At 40.3% G+C, this 18,022-nt stretch overlaps 1 long non-coding RNA gene across 1 annotated transcript in view; it reads right to left on the bottom strand.

Annotated features, from left to right (window-relative positions):
* Nucleotides 1-268: 268 nt before the first annotated feature.
* Nucleotides 269-18,022, bottom strand: part of LOC142098889 (uncharacterized) — a 71,390-nt gene continuing 53,636 nt past the window's right edge. The window contains exon 4 of the long non-coding RNA XR_012678448.1: nt 269-404. This is a non-coding gene — a long non-coding RNA (uncharacterized LOC142098889). The remainder of the gene's footprint in view (nt 405-18,022) is intronic.

Raw genomic sequence — 18,022 nt, 5'->3', positions numbered from 1 at the left:
CGGCCATTGTTAGAAATGTCCATCAAGAAATCAACGTTATATCGGTAGAAGATTATATAATTTACAAAGCAGACAGTGGCTCACTCCACGTATCTTTCCTTCTTCTCTGCCTTCATATTCTACATTTCTATATCAAACTGCAAATCTGTAGGATTTTGTTTTTAAAGAAGAGTGGTTATTGTTCAGCGTTTAACTATAAGCGACAACAACAAAAAAAAGAACTAAGACTTGACTTCTCAGCAAAACAAAGTACCTTTTATTCCTGCTGGTGCAATGGAGGAGAACCAGGGATATTGGTAACAAACTGGTCTGCAAGGCCGGACACTACAGGAAGTAATAGGAAGAATGCAGATATACTGTATATTCCATTCATCAACAATGGCCGGCTTTGTTCTTCTGAAACACTGAACATGGGACAGGAGAGAAGAAAAGACTGTGTCAGATTTCAGCTTCCCGTGTCACCAGATCTATAATCAGGGTTATAAGGGGTAAATATTTAGACAGTAAAGGATTGATGTAAATATATAGTGTCCATGAAATGGTCTGAGGGCATCACTGTGTTATCTGATTAACAGTTCATGTCCAGCATCCATTGCTTTGTCCAGTGAATTTCCCTAATTTGAAATCTAATATCACTCAAGCCTGTGACAATATTTACATTGGAAAACATACTATAAATGCATTAATGATGGCAATATGATAATATTGTCAGCTACTTATATGTAACCTCTACATGCCACCCCATATATTATACATATATTAGACAGGCACCAGCACACAGAGTAGAACCTTCACACAAATATAACTTCACACTTCCTGTTTACGCAGACAAAAGGGAAATGGTTCTTTCTACGAACATATTCAATGTAGCGAAATCCCTTGGCGCAGTCCAAAACCATAATGAGAGAGGAAACATATAAAGGGTATATTGTTTTTTTTTAAAGATGAAATAAAAAGTATGAAGTGAATAAATGAAAGCTCACACATAGGGCTATATTGTGTGACATCTCCCCACAACCAAATGTAGCCATGAGATGGCCATGTAGAGCCCTTCCGTTCTTCTATTGCTGGTTTATTGTGCCCTGTGGTTTATGGGCTATTCTCGGGTCAGGCTTATATACCATTTTTATGTGTATTTGATATGAGTATGTGTGGGTGTCTTATATCTATAACATGCATATATGAGGAATGTAATTCAGGATATTCGAACGGTCTTTTTAGAAAGTGTAAGAGTTTTTGCTATATGTGCAGATGTACATTATTGTCTCTGTGATACATTCATAGGTGCATGTCCACATCCTGGTTTTTTTTAACTCCCCAGGAAAATAAATCTGCTCCAACCTTTCCATGACTGCAGATCCGAATTGGTATTCGCATCATGGAAACATCACTTCAAACTCCATCTTATTACCAGTTGTTTTGGACAACCACCATTTTTAATGCCAACTTATTGGAAAGTGACTGGTGATTACTGTGACAACCTGAGTATCCATAAAATACACGCATGGACCCTCGCACAGGATAGGAAACATTTCCCTAAATCTGCATTCTCAACCCCTTTATCTCATTTAAATAATCTAGCCTTGCAAAACGAATCCTTGCATGCTCACGTGGTTGCAGGAGCAGGTGAATTCCTATGCTCACCCTGCGCCCAACAAGGAGCACCCCTGATTCACCTGTTCCTCCCATCCAAATGTGCAACATTTTTGCCCCATGAAGACGCCACCAGCTTGGCCAGCAGATCTCTGCACTTTCCCGTAAGATGGTTGCATATGCGCAATGTAAGCAATTTGCACTGCACTTTTATACTTTCAGAAATGAAATATTTGGAGTTCTCATTGCTTTGCAGAATTAAACATTTTTGGGCTTGGATGTTGAAGAATGAGTCGTAAAACATCCACTATTGCAAAAAAATAAAAATAAAAAATGATTATGCATCCTCGTTCTTTTCACCACTGACTATTGCGACTATCAAGTCTATCTTTAGATTAGGGGGTAAATGTACCAAGCTGAGAGTTTTCCGGCGGGTTTGAAAAGCCAATCAGATTCTAGCTATCATTTATTTAGTACATTCTAAAAAATGACAGCTAGAATCTAATTGGTTACTATAGGCAACATTTCCACTTTTTAAACCCGCCGGAAAACTCTTAGCTTGATACATTTACCCCTAGGCAGGCCCATCTTTTCCATTGGGCACGATGGGCAGCTGCCCGGGGGCCCCATGGGCAAGGGGGCCCCATAGACACGGCTCTTAATGAGAATAAATAATCCTGCAAAAGAAAAAAACCTGCAAAGAAAACCTACAAGGGTCACTGAGCAAGTACATCTATCTATCTCTATATATCTATATCTATATCTATATCTGTATCTGTATACATCTATATATCTATTTCTATATCTAGGGGCCCCGGTGCACTGCTTTGCCCGGGGGCCCATAATGTTGTTAAGATGGCCCTGCCCCTAGGAGAGTGTTTATACTCTACAAATGTTTGTATTCCATCAGAAGTCTCATTTTCTATTATTAGCCATTTAGAACTCTAAAAATTCCCAATTTGGAAATCAGGACATTTTAGTTCAGACATCTACCTGGACTACGCCTCTACCCATCCAAGGCACGCCTCTGAATTGTGATGCATTGCCCCTAAATCCCTCTTTTGGGTCTAATTTAATATCCATTGCCCCTTTGACTAAATTTAAAAGAAACATTTTCCTACAAATAATACAAATACTATTTTTTAAAATAATGCTGTACCCACATTTATCTAGTGCAGCTACAAACACAAAATATTTTTATTTGTTAATAGTTTCTATTAATGTGATTTTATTTGCAAAATATTATTTTACATTTCAGAAATCTTACGATGTTATTGTATAATAAGCGCATAATGATCTGCAATTGTTCTATTTGACAGGAGTTATTCTAGATACAATACAACCGCAGAGGACACAGTAAGTTGCTAACATCAACCTTAAAGTTTTTTGTCGGACTGGGAAAGTTACCAGGAACAGGTGACAGCGGATGTTTCGACAGAAGATTTGGATTTGTATCACTCCAGGACCTTCAAGAAGTTTCCTCGCAGGTAGATTAAGTTTCCAGATCCAAGTTATATACGATGACTGCCAAAAACACAAAGCTCCCTTTGTAACCTCACTGCTAATTGTCTGATGGAGCAGTTGAGATTACAATGACATGACCAAATAAAATGTAACAAGTTGCAGAAACAATCACAATGAAAATATTAATGTGTAACATTTTATATTCACTTCCCGCTGATTAAGCAGACTCAAATATAAAACAGTAAACTGACTACAATACATATTAAACATCATCATCATTTATTCATATAGCGCCACTAATTCCGCAGCGCTGTACAGAGAACTCACATCAGTCCCTGCCCCATAGGAGCTTACAGTCTAAATTCCTTAACATGCACAAACACACAGACTAGGGTCAATTTGGTAGCAGCCAATTAACCTACTAGTATGTTTTTGGATTGTGGGAGGAAACCGGAACACCCGGAGGAAACCCACGCAAACACAGGGAGAACATACAAACTCCACACAGATAAGGCCATGGTTGGGAATCAAACTCATGACCCCAGTGCTGTGAGGCAGAAGTGCTAACCACTAAGCCACCGATATAAACATGTTAAATAAAGTAATCTTCACAAAGTTGCAAGATCAGCTATTAAGACCAGCACGACACATAGGACCATTGATGTGCTGCATCCAGGCTGGCATAATATACTATTTTCTCCTAAATATTTCCCATTTGTAGTGGGCCAGTAACGGACATTATGTTTGTGAAACGACAGGAGTCACTGCTGATCGCTCTACACACTACAAGTTGTACACTTTCAAGACATCACTGCAACAAGCTCACACTTAGAGGAAGATTTACTAAAAAAGAAAAGGTGGAGATGTTGCCTATAGAAACCAATCAGATTCTAGCTATCATTATCTAGACAGTACTAGATACATGGTAACTAGAATCTGAATGGTTGCTATGGGCAACATCTCCACTGTTCCTTTTTAGAATGTTTAGTAAGTCTACCCCTTTAGAATCACCCTCAATGATTGTACGGGTGCTAGTTTTCTCAGGTGATGGCTGCGTGGATGTTACACCAATTACTCACCATTTATTCTGTATTGAGTTTATGCTTTCCAGATTTATTCTAGTAAATCACTCATGGTATTAGTTACTAGGAACTAAGGGGACAGTGGGACGGCAAGTGTTATATTTGGGGAAATTGTATTATTAAATCAGGTTGTTTATTTTGCACCATTTGCTAGCCAGAAGCGTGGATCGTGCCTCACTTCAGTTACTCATTTCAAAATAGTGCTTGACACCAATTCTGAGTACTAAAAACACATTTCCACATCTTGCGGAGATTAGGCCCACAGGTTAAATGTCGCCCATGTGCCCTGCGTTTGCCACTTCTTTACAAATAAATCATTATGCATCAAAAAAGACGTCCTCTGAACATCATTCAGAACAATCCTCCACTACAGAAAGCCATCGTGCCTCACGAGAGCCGGCACGCAGGCGATAGGACAAGATGCATTTAATCAAAATGCATTAAAAAAAAATAACCTTGTTTTAGACGTCAAACATAAAGAAACAGTGAAGCAAAATTTTAAGGACGTAAAAATATGGAATATGAACGAATTTCTAATAAAAATAAGTTTAATTTTTTTATTTTAATGTAATATTTTGGAATAGTAAGTTTTATTTCTACATTTATTTAAATATTAATATAAAACATAAAAGCTTGCTTCAGAAACTCGCAGATGACGGCTTTCCTCATACTATGTGTCATGGTTCATGATTATTATGTATAAACATATCTTTATTCTAATTTATTTACCGATGTGTACATGTTTGACATTCTTCAATAAAGAAATTTAGGAAAAAAACAAAAACATAAAAGCATTATTTTTTTAAAATAATTTATAAATAAATATAGATATAATAAAAATATGCAAATAACACTTAATTTTTTTTAACCTCACAAGGAAATAAAATATTTAAATTTGGCAAGCGTACAAAAATATTTATCACCATATGTATCCTATAATTATGGTAATGAGAAATGTAAGCATATGACATCAAACCAATCAGAAAGATTTTCCCACCACTCCCTCCTCCCCCCCCTCGGATTTCTAACAAAAAGGAAACAGGTGTTGATTCTATATGCAAATATGTAGCACTATGCAATACCAACATATGGTAAACCATATTGTTGTTCCCTTTCTATGAATGCATGTTTTATATATATCAAGCAGCATAATAAAGTGGTACAGTTGGCATACATGAGAAACTTCTTTTCGTCCTGCCTTGTACACAAAGGACACCTCTGATCCTGTCCTCTCAGACTTACCCTATACACACTGCTCTTCCTTTGTAAAAGATTCTTTTCAAGACGACTTTGATAAAAAAAAAAAAAAAGGAAAAAAAAATCAAAGAAATCTCTGGGTAGCAGAATGACCCTCTAATGACCAGAGCTAATAAGGAAAAAGCTTCTAAAATTTCTTCTAGGCCTATATAAAGGGCCCATTGTTTTACCTTTGAAAGCCATGAGTCCAACCTGTATTTACCGAGATGACTCGTCTCTCGAAATAATACCTGAATCAGGGCATTATGTATTTAAAAATCCTTTAATAACTCTGTTCCCACAGCTAGGTTGTTGCAGCATTTTTTGTAGGTTATTTAATATAAGCAGAGGAAAAAAAAAAATCCCCCCAAAATAGATTTTGTGAACGTCGTACACTGATGAATTTGTAATGATTAAAAAACAAAAATCAACCTAGAATAACGTTAGACATTTGGGGCCTGATCCATGTTTGGATGTACGTCCGTTAGCGTAGCTAGCGCGTCTTGCGTGATTGCGCAATGCGCAGGCCCATAAACAGACATGAGCTGCAATGTGGGGAACCCTGAGGTTAAGTGTTTAAACCAGTGGATCCCAAACTTTTTCAGTCCAAAGCACCCTTAGGCTCTCTATAATTTTTTCAAGGCACCATTAAGCCAAAATAATTACCAAGGCACCCCTGTGCAATCGCCGAGGCACCCCAAGGAGCCTAGGTGCACAGTTTGGTTTAAACACTTAACCCGACATTGCAGCTTTAAATTTCTATTGACAGACGTCGTGATGACGTCACCCTGCAGCGCCGAACACTTCTCCAATCGGAATCACTTGCTGTCAGCATGGTGCTTCCATCGGAGATCTCCAGCGTTGGGTTGAAGGTAAGTCTGTTTATTTTCCAATTGGTTTTTCATAATTTCAGATTTTCTTTATAGGCCTTCTCCATGTCGGAGTAGTGGACATCGGTGAAGCGTACCCAACCCGTGCTACTAGCTAGCACAGAACTAGTGTATGCAAATAAGATAGACTATATAAACACATTGTATGTATAGAATACATTGAAAACATCTTTATTTGTGTAAATAATATCAAAACAGTTTTATATCTGAAAATAAATAAATATATAAATTATTATACTGTTCATTTCTGATCAAATAAAGGTTTTATATCGGCCTACATACGGGAAGTAATCTTTAGGCAGAGCGTACTTCCGCCCATCCTTATAATACCATACTTTTTTTCCATTTTTTTGGTAACTAATTTTGACAAATGATTGGATTAAATGTTTTTTTTGCTGCATTATAGAATACTTTGTGCTGATTATTGTGAATAAATTTAAAATAAATCCATCAGGTTTTAATGTGGAAACAGAGCAAAATGTGGAAAGGTCCACGGGGGTTGAAAAACTTTTATACTCACTGTACATATAAGCAGGGCCGGATTAACCCGAGGTTTAACTGGGCTATAGCCTAAGGGCCTCGGACATCCAGGGGGCCCTTCAAAGTCCTCAGCAGCATTATTGATCGGTCCCAATCAATGCGGTTGAGCACTGTCAGTGCAGTCCTCCGTCCCCGACGCCGCTCAGTAATCTGCTTACTGAGGAGATCTCGCGAGAGTTTTCGTGAACTCTCGTGAGATCTCCTCAGTAAGGAGCTTACAGCGCGCCGCGGAAGGAGGACTGCACTGACAGGTAAGTGCTTGGGGGGGCCTCCCGGGGGTCGGCGGGCGGCTCACATTAGGGGCCTCATGGGGGAATGGAGGGCCCCTTAGCCCAGGGGCCTCCATTCCCTTAATCCGGCCCTGCATATAAGAAAGATTAATTAATTTAGTTTTTTTCTAAGCAGACACTAATGTAAATTCCTTTTAATCTTACAGGCTGGGCCCAAAATTAATTATTGTGCATTGTTGCCCCTTTAGCTACGGACTAATCCTGTTAAATTAACAACGATACAGTGGTACTAACACGTTATTCTTTTGCTTCTGTGTTCCAAATAATTTTAATTCTCCTTAATTTATTTTTTAATATATTTCATAAAACGCTGGAAAGAATAAAATCTAACGTTTCAGACTAATTATCCACTTTCATGATAGCGACTTGATGACATTATCGGTACACATACACGCACCTCGCAAAATATCCGTCACGTCTTAAAACTGATGAGAGTAGGCTTCGTTCTGTTACCTGTTTCTCGTACACTGCGCCTGTAAATCATTTTAAACCCCGTCACCTCTCTTTTCTGCTGATTCTGCTGCCTAATCATTCCAAGTGGCTGTGCGATATAATGTAAGCACTTCATTATAAAGACAGTTTATTGGCTGTGTGATTTGTGCTGCGGTGACCATCAAATGATTATATAAAGCCTTGATGTTCCCCCTTATAACCAGCTGCGCGATACTGTATTATAGCTCCTACAACACTGAGGTTTCTAAGAATTCTATTTTCCTATGTTAGCAATTGTTTTCTTCTTTTCATAGAAACTATTCTATGTATTACCCAGATTGTGCCTGGGCCTCAGTTACAACTAGGAGTAAAGGCAAAATAAGGTGCAAATTTGTTCCAGGACAAATCGTGTTGTAGTGCAAGGGGCACAAATGCTTTTGAATGCAGGCAAATAGCATCTTCTTCTGCATGTAGCACATTAATACATAACAGCTTTAATTTTACATTGCAATTTAGAGTTGCGCTAGAACGTGTTCCCTCCCAACTCTAAATCTTTTTGCACATTTTAAATTTGTTCCCCTTGCCGTGCAAAATTGCTTTTTTCGTTACTAACTCTATATGAGACTCAATGTGGACAGCAATAAATAGACTATTTTTCTAATTAGTCACTATTAATTAAACAAATGTAATTGCTTAAAGGATAACTTAAATCTCCCACAAGAAAATGTTTTGGGTGGAGTTCATAAAAACTATAACACCCCCTCCCCAAAAATAAAATAAAATAAATTCTAATTGGGGCATAGATGTGACTTTCATTGGATTTGCCGGTGCCCACGTTGGCTGCGATGAGTCCTTTCCTTTCTCCTCTTTCCGCTCTGATTGTTTGAAATAAGCTGAGCGGGTGACGATATTTTAAGAAATCTATGAACTTACCTGTAGTAAATGTAACAATGCTCAGGAAAGAGCCCGGTTAAAGCAGCCAACTTTCTCCTCAAGATAAATATAAGAAGATCTGGGATTATAATGAAGCTCAGACATTTATTTCAGAGCTGAAGCCACATTTACGAAGTATAAGCACAGTATTCCGCTGGGAAAAAGTCATATTTGGTAAATACCTAGAGTCCGTTTTTTATTTGTCAATAACTAAGAAAATGTGCAAGATTTTTTTTCTTTATTTGATGTTACAGAGTATTTTCTGTTGCCCAGTGGTCGGAATTCCCCCCAAATTATTTTGATTCCATGATGTAAGGAAATAAAATATTACAGGGAGAATATACTTTTTATAGTTACTGTACTTATTGTGGCAAACTGATAGATTATAGAGTGAGAGAGGATGACCGTACAGTCATCGGATCACTTCCTGAGACCATCCTATCACTTCCCAATTCCCGATACCATCCTTTTCACTTCCCAATTCTCGGTACCATCCTATCACTACCCAATTCCCTGGTACCATCCTATAACTTCCCATTTCCTGGAACCATCCTATCACTTCCCAATTCCCTGTACCCTCCTATCACTTCCCAATTCCTGGAACCAACCTATCACTTCCCAATTCCTGGTACCATCCTATCACTTCCCAATTCCTGGTACCATCCTATCACTTCCCAATTCCTGGAACCATCCTATCACTTCCCAATTCCTGGTACCATCCTATCACTTCCCAATTCCTGGAACCATCCTATCACTTCCCAATTCCTGGTACCAACCTTTCACTTCCCAATTCCTGGAACCATCCTATCACTTCCCAATTCCTGGTACCAACCTATCACTTCCCAATTCCTGGTACCATCCTATCACTTCCCAATTCCTGGTACCATCCTATCACTTCCCAATTCCTGGTACCATCCTATCACTTCCCAATTCCTGGAACCATCCTATCACTTCCCAATTACTGGAACCATCCTATCACTTCCCAATTCCTGGTACCAACCTATCACTTCCCAATTCCTGGAACCATCCTATCACTTCCCAATTCCTGGAACCATCCTATCACTTCCCAATTCCTCATACCATCCTATCACTTCCTAGTTTGAGGACATAATCCTATCACTTCCCAATTCCTGGAACAATCCTATCACTTTCCAATTCCTGGTACCATCCTATCACTTCCAAATTCCTGGAACCATCCTTTCACTTCCCAAGTCCCGGTACCATCCTATCACTTCCCAATTCCCGGCACCATCCTATCACTTCCCAGGTCCTGGGTACAGCAGCACATTAATCTTTATCTTTGGGGACTCAACTACTAAGAGTAGAAAGACGGCATGTTGGCTGTCCAATCACTCTCTCAGCCAGTAGATATGGTCTTCATGCAGGGGAGGGCTGGTAAACGTTAGCCCATGGGGCAAGACTACCCTCAGCAGCCTATTAGGGATATTTAAAAGGAAAAAATGTAGGTAGCCCAGTGACCCAGTCCAAGGCAGCCCACTACTGGGCCAGCCCGGGGGGCAGATGTGACTAAATAAGCAGCAATCTCAGTGATGTCACTGGTTCCTAGTGAATGGATAGGCTGCTTCTTAGTGATGTCACTGGTTCCTAGTGAATGGATAGGATGCATTCTCAGTGATGTCACTGGTTCCTAGTGAATGGATAGGCTGCATTCTCAGCGATGTCACTGGTTCCTAGTGACTGGATAGGCTGCATTCTCAGTGATGTCACTGGTTCCTAGTGAATGGATAGGCTGCATTCTCAGTGATGTCACTGGGTCCTAGTGACTGGATAGGTTGCATTATCAGTGATGTCACTGGTTCCTAGTGACTGGATAGGCTGCATTCTCAGTGATGTCATTGGTTCCTAGTGACTGGATAGGCTGCATTCTCAGTGATGTCACTGGTTCCTAGTGAATGAATAGGCTGTATTCTCAGCGATGTCACTGGCTCCTAGTGACCGGATAGGCTGCATTCTCAGTGATGTGGGTGCCATCTGAAAGGTGGACTCCATCGACGTTTGTGCCAGTTATCTTCCTTCTCCTGGCACTCCAGTCCTCCTATTGCTCCAATTAGTCTGGCCGGCAATTAATGTTCCTGCCCAAGGTCTAAAAGTACTTGCCCAGTACAGCAAACCATTGACCGCCTGTATTAAGTGGGAAGCATTGTGGCTCCCGTGGATAGAGCAGTGTGAGATTATTTGTTTGCATCAATAAAATATAAATCAACATAAAAGAAAGTATAACAGTGTTAAATACAAGAGATGAAAACAAGAAGAAATGAGTGCATACTGTTATAAAGTGTTCTTCTGTGTAAATGTAATTCCACTGGAATAACATGAAAAATAAAAAGAGTAAAAAATTAATTAATTTGCACTGGAAAAACCCACAGAAGAAGTAAAAAAATAAAAAACAGTGGTGAAACACATTTTAAAGGAAACAATCTATTTCATCAGTTCTATTTATTGATGCTCATTGATTCATTTAATATTTTTTTCTTAGCAAAGCTCTCAGAAGTTCACACAAGCGGCTCACAGAAAGGTATTTATTTCTTTTTGGACAGTGTTTGAATCTTTTCACCCCTCAGATACATTCCTGTACTCAACCCCAATAAATAATATTAAGCTCTTAATTCTAAAGTGTAAGAATAAATTTAAGGATTGCATTGAAAATACAGAAGAAGAGGAGTTCTATGGGGCAATTGGGCAGAATTTAATACAATGGGGACATTTTCAGAGACAAAGGGCTAGATTTACTAAGCTGCAGGTTTGAAAAAGTGGGGATGTTGCCTATAGCAACCAATCAGATTCTAGCTTTCATCTATTTAGTACATTCTACAAAATGACAGCTAGACTCTGATTGGTTGCTATAGGCAACATTCCCACTTTTTCAAACCCGCAGATTAGTAAATCTAGCCCTAAAAGTTTCAGGTAAAAAATCTAAAAAATTTAGGACTCTGCTGAAAATTAGGGACAACAAGAGTCTAACAAAGGCATACATGTCTGAGCGTCGCTCTATTTTCTTTAGAAAATGTACAATATGGAAAAATAGGACTAGCGCATTTTTACACACCACTGACTGCGATGACATATATCAAAGCCGACCATTAGTGTTTTTCTAAAAATAAATAAAAAGTCCATCTTGACATAGCTCAACATATGAATAAGGAGTTAACAGTTCATCTCTATTTAAGCTTGTGGCGGTAGAGTTATCAAACCTTCTAAAATGGAAAAACGGAGGTGTTGTCTGTAGCAACCAATCAGATTCTAGCTATCATATGATATAACGTAATAGATAAATGACAGCTAGTATCCGATTGGTTGCTATGGACAACACCCCCACTATTCCTTTTTAGATGTTTTGGTAAATCTATCCCCTGAAGCCTCTAGTTATTATATGATTTTTTTAAATCGTAATTTAATTTTAATTTAATTAGGTCATGTTTTAGTGACAGCTACAGTAGAGCTGCAGGAACTCATTGACTAAGTTACGTCATTCAGGCAGTTCAATCACAATTTCAAAGTGAGTATCCCCAAGTTTTGCCTCCGTGCAGACAGGTTAAATTTCGAAAACTTGGAGAAGAAAAATGTGTTTTCAATTTTTGAATATGTGCAGACAATTTCCTTCCTGGAACAGGTGTGCAGATAATTAAATATATAAGCTTGCCAGGACCGTAACTATGCTTATATAAAAAAAAGGTCACTTTAATTTAACAAAGGTGGATATCATTTAATGATTTACGTATTGTTGCCTATTCTACATATGAACCTATATAATAGACATAACAACAGACTAGAAATGAAAGCAGTGCTGGCAAAATTGAAACTCGTGGCGCAACAGACTGTTTCTCAGAGTGACATTTTGGCGACACAATCACTGAGTTGCGCTTTTGGCTTCTCCATTGTGCGCTGTCTTTGTAAATTCGCATTTCACAGAAGAAATAAAGCTGAGGGGACAGATTGATTTTGCTGTGTGGTGCGGTTGTGGTGAGACTGGCAACACTTAATGCTAAAAATCTACTGGTGAAATGAGAAATTTGAGGGCTGCATTCTCAGTGATGTCACTGGTTCCTAGTGACTGGATAGGCTGCATTCTCAGTGATGTCACTGGCTCCTAGTGACTGGATAGGCTGCATTCTCAGTGATGTCACTGGCTCCTAGTGACTGGATAGGCTGCACTCTCAGTGATGTCACTGGTTCCTAGTGCCTGGATAGGCTGCACTCTCAGTGATGTCACTGGTTCCTAGTGAATGGATAGGCTGCATTCTCAGTGATGTCACTGGCTCCTAGTGAATGGATAGGCTGCATTCTCAGTGATGTCACTGGCTCCTAGTGAATGGATAGGCTGCATTCTCAGTGATGTCACTGGCTCCTAGTGAATGGATAGGCTGCATTCTCAGTAATGTCACTGGCTCCTAGTGAATGGATAGGCTGCATTCTCAGTGATGTCACTGGTTCCTAGTGAATGGATAGGCTGCATTCTCAGTGATGTCACTGGCTCCTAGTGAATGGATAGGCTGCATTCTCAGTGATGTCACTGGCTCCTAGTGAATGGATAGGCTGCATTCTCCTGAATATTGATCAAGATCCCTAAGTGGCTGCCACCGCTGTGTGTAGGCAACAGGCGAATCTTAAAGATTAGCAGTTTAAAATATTGGGTAATCCAATGTGAAAAGGCTTCTTGTAATATTCACACACATACATGTAATTGTTCCCATATCATCACAAAGCTTAAAACATTTGACATTTTCCAGATCCACATTTAAAATTAGAACATAGAACATCTGGTGTCCTTGGCTCGGGGCAACTGTAAGAAATGTGAAATTTGTTGTCGTTATTGGCTGCTTCATTGAGGATCTGCGTCACTCCAAACCTTACTGATTGTTAGCTCTACATACAGCATGTGTGCTTTAGATATGTGCCGCTTTAGGGTGAAGCCCCGTGTTATATGTACATTATCATGCCAGTGTCATGCTTCAGCTCACTTATTGACCAAGCCCATTTCTTTGTTTTGCCAACCAGCCAGAGCAGTTCTATGTTGGGCCTGTGGCTGTTTATTTATAAGGCAATGTCATTTCACTTCACCTCTTGACAGCAGTGTGCGCCACCATCTTTGGGCAGCCTAAGCAATTCTTGGAGGGACAGGCACCAAACTATTAATTCCCTGCTAATATGACTACCAACAGAGTATGTTCAAAGTGAATGGTGGATACCGAATGTAAAAGTGGAAAGCACGCCTGCGTTCAGGGACGGGAGAAGGCCAGGTAACCTTTGCTTGGTGGGACCCCAACAGCAGTTTAGCGGAGATTTGTCAGACCTCACTGTTTTGAGCATACCCAAAGCGCAAAAAAAATATTTTTTTTTTCCAGAAGTTTTTTAAAAAATAGTTAAAATAAGGCCTGGTCACGCATGATCAGATAGTATCATGCATGTTACATGACAGGCATTCGGGACATGTGTAGTACACCTATGCATCAAAAATCTGAAAATGTTTCTCTTGATGATGGTCACCCCAGAACTCCTCAACCCCAGTTCCCAAACTTTCCCTTCCCAGACTTTGCATTGGGCTACGTCATGTATATCTCTTCTGTTATTGCCAACTCAGGATTATCGCTCAGCTTCCCTGGCGATATTTTTGTGATATATTGTCGTAATCAGGCCTTTTATATCACCGTGATGAACAGTAATAAAACATCATCCTTGTCGCCGGGTAAAATGGCCTGTTGATCAGTAGGCTCCTATATGTATTATGACTTTATCATCATCATAATCATCATTTATTTATATAGCGCCACTAATTCCGCAGCGATTTATGGAGAACTCACTCGCATCAGTTCCTGCCCCATTGGAGCTTACAGAGTAAATCCCCTAACATACACACACAGACAGACCAAGAGAGACTAAGGACAATTTGATAGCAGCCAATTAACCTACTGGTATGTTTTTGCAGTGTGGGAGGAAACCGCAGCACCCGGAGGAAACCGACGCAAACACGGGGAGAACATACAAACTCCACTCAGATAAGGGCATCGTTGGGAATTGAACTTATGACCCCAGTGCTGAGAGTCAGAAGTGCTAACCACTAAGCGACTGTGCTTTGTGTAATATGTTGCCTCATTGAGAATAAAGTATAATAATAATAATAATAACATAATAAATTTATCTTCTCTCATCTCTGTTTAACCACAATATAATGCTATGAAATATATGTGCATCCCCGGGTGTCCGGCATCAGCATCATGGGGATTTGCAGCTTCTCTCACGGTATTCCCAGATACAGGTGCTAGGGGACTGTCAGGCGCCGTCCCTCCGCTCCTTCGAGATAGCAGCCTTCTGTTTCCTCCGCCTTGTCTGGTTGCCAGGCAACCACACACAAGACTTCCGGCTCCAATGCGCAGCACGTCCCGTTGCTAGGCAATAAGACACTACTCGGATCGCCATTGGCAGCAGATGACATCACGCTGCCGGCAATTCATTGGTGCTCAGCAGTATGTAGGGCAGACTCTGACACCATGCTGGTGTCAGAGTATTAGGTCTTCCTTGCTCCAGCGTATCCAGTGTGTTTTCCTCGGCTTGGCTTGACTATTCTCCGCTTCTCTGTGTTCCCATTGACTCGGCTTGTCTGACTACTCTCCTTGGATTCTCCCTCTGCATACCTATTATCGACCCGGTTTGCCTGACTATTCTATTGGACTCTCCCTCTGTACCATTATCCTCTGCAAATCACTGACCAGGCTAGATTGACCATTCTCCTGGATTTACATTGCATTATCCACTGTCAGCACATTACCGAACCGGCTTACCTGACTACCTTCTTGTACCTCGCTATACGGCTCCGCAAGGGACCGCGACCTGCGCGCCCCCAGTAGCGAAACCCATACCTCCTTATCGGGGGTTCCTGGAGAAGACTGGGGATGCGTTAGACTCCGCACCCTCTACCTGAGCTGCGTCAACGTTAGCAGGTACCCCTCATTCAGAATTGTGACAGGGACTTAATAAGGTCATAGGAGCCCCAAGAGGTGGAGTGATGGAGGTGTTGAGATGTGGTAGGTTCAGGTAAGAGGGAAAGCCTTTCCATAGATTGATGGTCTGCTACCGAACTGATGTCTCCTTGACATTCCAATATGTATCAATACAGCCAGGTGGTGACTGTCTCTTGTCTCTCGGTCTCTATAACTCTGAAGAAGAATCCAGCTGAGTGAAGCTAAAGGAGACAGCCTTGTTATTTCCAGAGGTCTACCCAGTAAATGTTGGACATGGGTGCCCCTTAAACACTATGCCTAGACAGGGTACAATGTGACTCTATCTGACTATAGCTGGGTCCCCAAAAATAGAGGAAAACTCAGTCCTTCTAGATGATCTATCCTGCTCTTCTTCAACCACCAGAGCCCATACCAGCCCAAGCTGCAGACACAGCCCTGCAGAGGGTGAGCCCAGACAATACAACCACTGTAGAAGACCAGGCCAACCACAATGCTGTCTGAATCAGTGTAAGGCTGCACGAGAAGTCCAAACGTATAGATGTTGACATCAGCGTCAGGAGATACCTAAGACATCAACTCCAACCAACCAACCTTAACTAAGATAATATATAGGAGCTCAGAACACCACATACAGGTGGCATGGTCTAAAGCTTCAATAGGTTTGGTGTCCTTTAAGAGAGATTACCATGATAATTCATGTTATCTATAACAAAAACAATCACCTAAGCTTTTTCAATGGGCGACAACAGAAACTACTTCATGATTTTCATGATTATTTATGAAGGGGAGATTGGATAATTCTTCATTGCCCTTCTGAGTACAAAATTACTAAATGTAGATGATATTATCCGTGAGCGTGCAAAATGCCGGTGTCTTAAGGAGCTAGCTAGGATGTAGAGTGATCTTTTTCCATTGGTTTGTCCTCTGCTCCACAATCTGACCTCAGCACCATGCTTGAGAGTTAAAGTATCGGAGCTGCCACCTCTTCCTATGTGACTTCACTCAAAATATCACATGGCCTGGAAGTTGGAGCTTTAAAAATGTACTGAATGGATTATAGGTGGAAACACATTAGATATATGCATGTAATGTTATATCGTAGTACCTTTATATGCCTAGAAGATGAAAGAGGTTGAGGGGTACTTACAGGACTCGGAGACTGAAGATTTGCTTAGTGAGTCACACACACACATGAAAAGCACAATAAAAGCATTTTCAATGCACTTTTTGGATGTGTTTTTCAAGATTTTAGCCACACTGTATTGAATGGAGAAATGATATATACATGAAAACTACATCAAAGCATGTATTATTATTATTATTATTATTTATTTATATAGTGCCATCATATTACACAGCGCTGTACTGAGATACCCTCACATCAGTCCCTGGAATGTAGCAGGGCAACCTCCCGCATCCTGCCCACGTTGTTGGTGAACTGTGTGAGAGCGGGGCTAAATGAGTCATCCTGGCTCCACCCCCTGCTGTAATAGGCCAAGATTGGCACTGTTTTGTAGATGGGTGGGGCCTAATTCATGCGGCCACGCCCCCAGGGAGTGTCATCGAGATCTCCCCTCCCGGAGGCAAGATCTCTAAAGTTGGTAAGTAGGCTATCGGCCAACTGGCCAGCGCTGCGGCATCTGTGGCAAAATAAATGAACAGTGGTGATGATGATTGCAGAGTGCATTCTAAATTCACACCACATGCACAAACACAGATTAGGCTTGATTTTGTCAGAGCCCAATTAACTTACCAGTCTGGTTTTCAAGTGTGGGAGGAAACCGGAACACCGTTAGGAAACGCACATAAAAACACGGGGAGAACATACAAACTGTACACAGATAGAACCCTGTTTGGAATCAAACACATGGGGGAAAATTTATCAAGCTGCGGCTTTGAAAAAGTGGAGATGTTGCCTATAACAACCAATCAGATTCTAGCTGTCATTTTGTAGAATGTACTAAATACATAACTACAATCTAATTCGTTGCTATTGGCAACATCTCCACTTTCTCAAACGCGCAGCTTGATAAATTTACTCCATGAACTGTAAGGAAGCAATGCTAACCACTGTGTCACAGTGCAGCACAAAATGCTGTTTTTGGGGCATTTTTAACACTTTTTTCGATGCACTGAGCATGTTTCCAACCATTGGACAGAAAGGAATCCTGCTAAAAGCACAGCATGGTGCTGCCACATGCACATTCACAGAACAAGACAGAGATCAACACTTGTGGAAATTGTGCATATTTTGTTGTATGGGATTTCAGAGATCTTTGGCAAAAACAAGAATCTCATCCCATCCCTATGTCCTCAATAAACAGGCCCTGCCCACTTGCAACACATTATTTTGTAAACTGCATCGCATTACGAGAATGTTTCGGAATTAATGAATAATAAGACTTGTATAACCAACGTTTTTCCTTTTAACATGTAATACAATTTTCTTTTAGCTTTTTTTAAACACACCAAAAAATATTTTCTGTTGTTAGATAATAAATAGAGGGAATAAAGCGTTTATTATATAATATATCAGGTTATTTAAAATTCAAGTAGGAAAAGGCAGCTATTAAGAAGCATGTTGT

The sequence above is a fragment of the Mixophyes fleayi genome, chromosome 8 (assembly GCF_038048845.1).
Source record: "Mixophyes fleayi isolate aMixFle1 chromosome 8, aMixFle1.hap1, whole genome shotgun sequence".
Classification (NCBI taxonomy): Eukaryota; Metazoa; Chordata; class Amphibia; order Anura; family Limnodynastidae; genus Mixophyes; species Mixophyes fleayi.
This window is presented reverse-complemented; position numbering and strand designations above follow the sequence as displayed.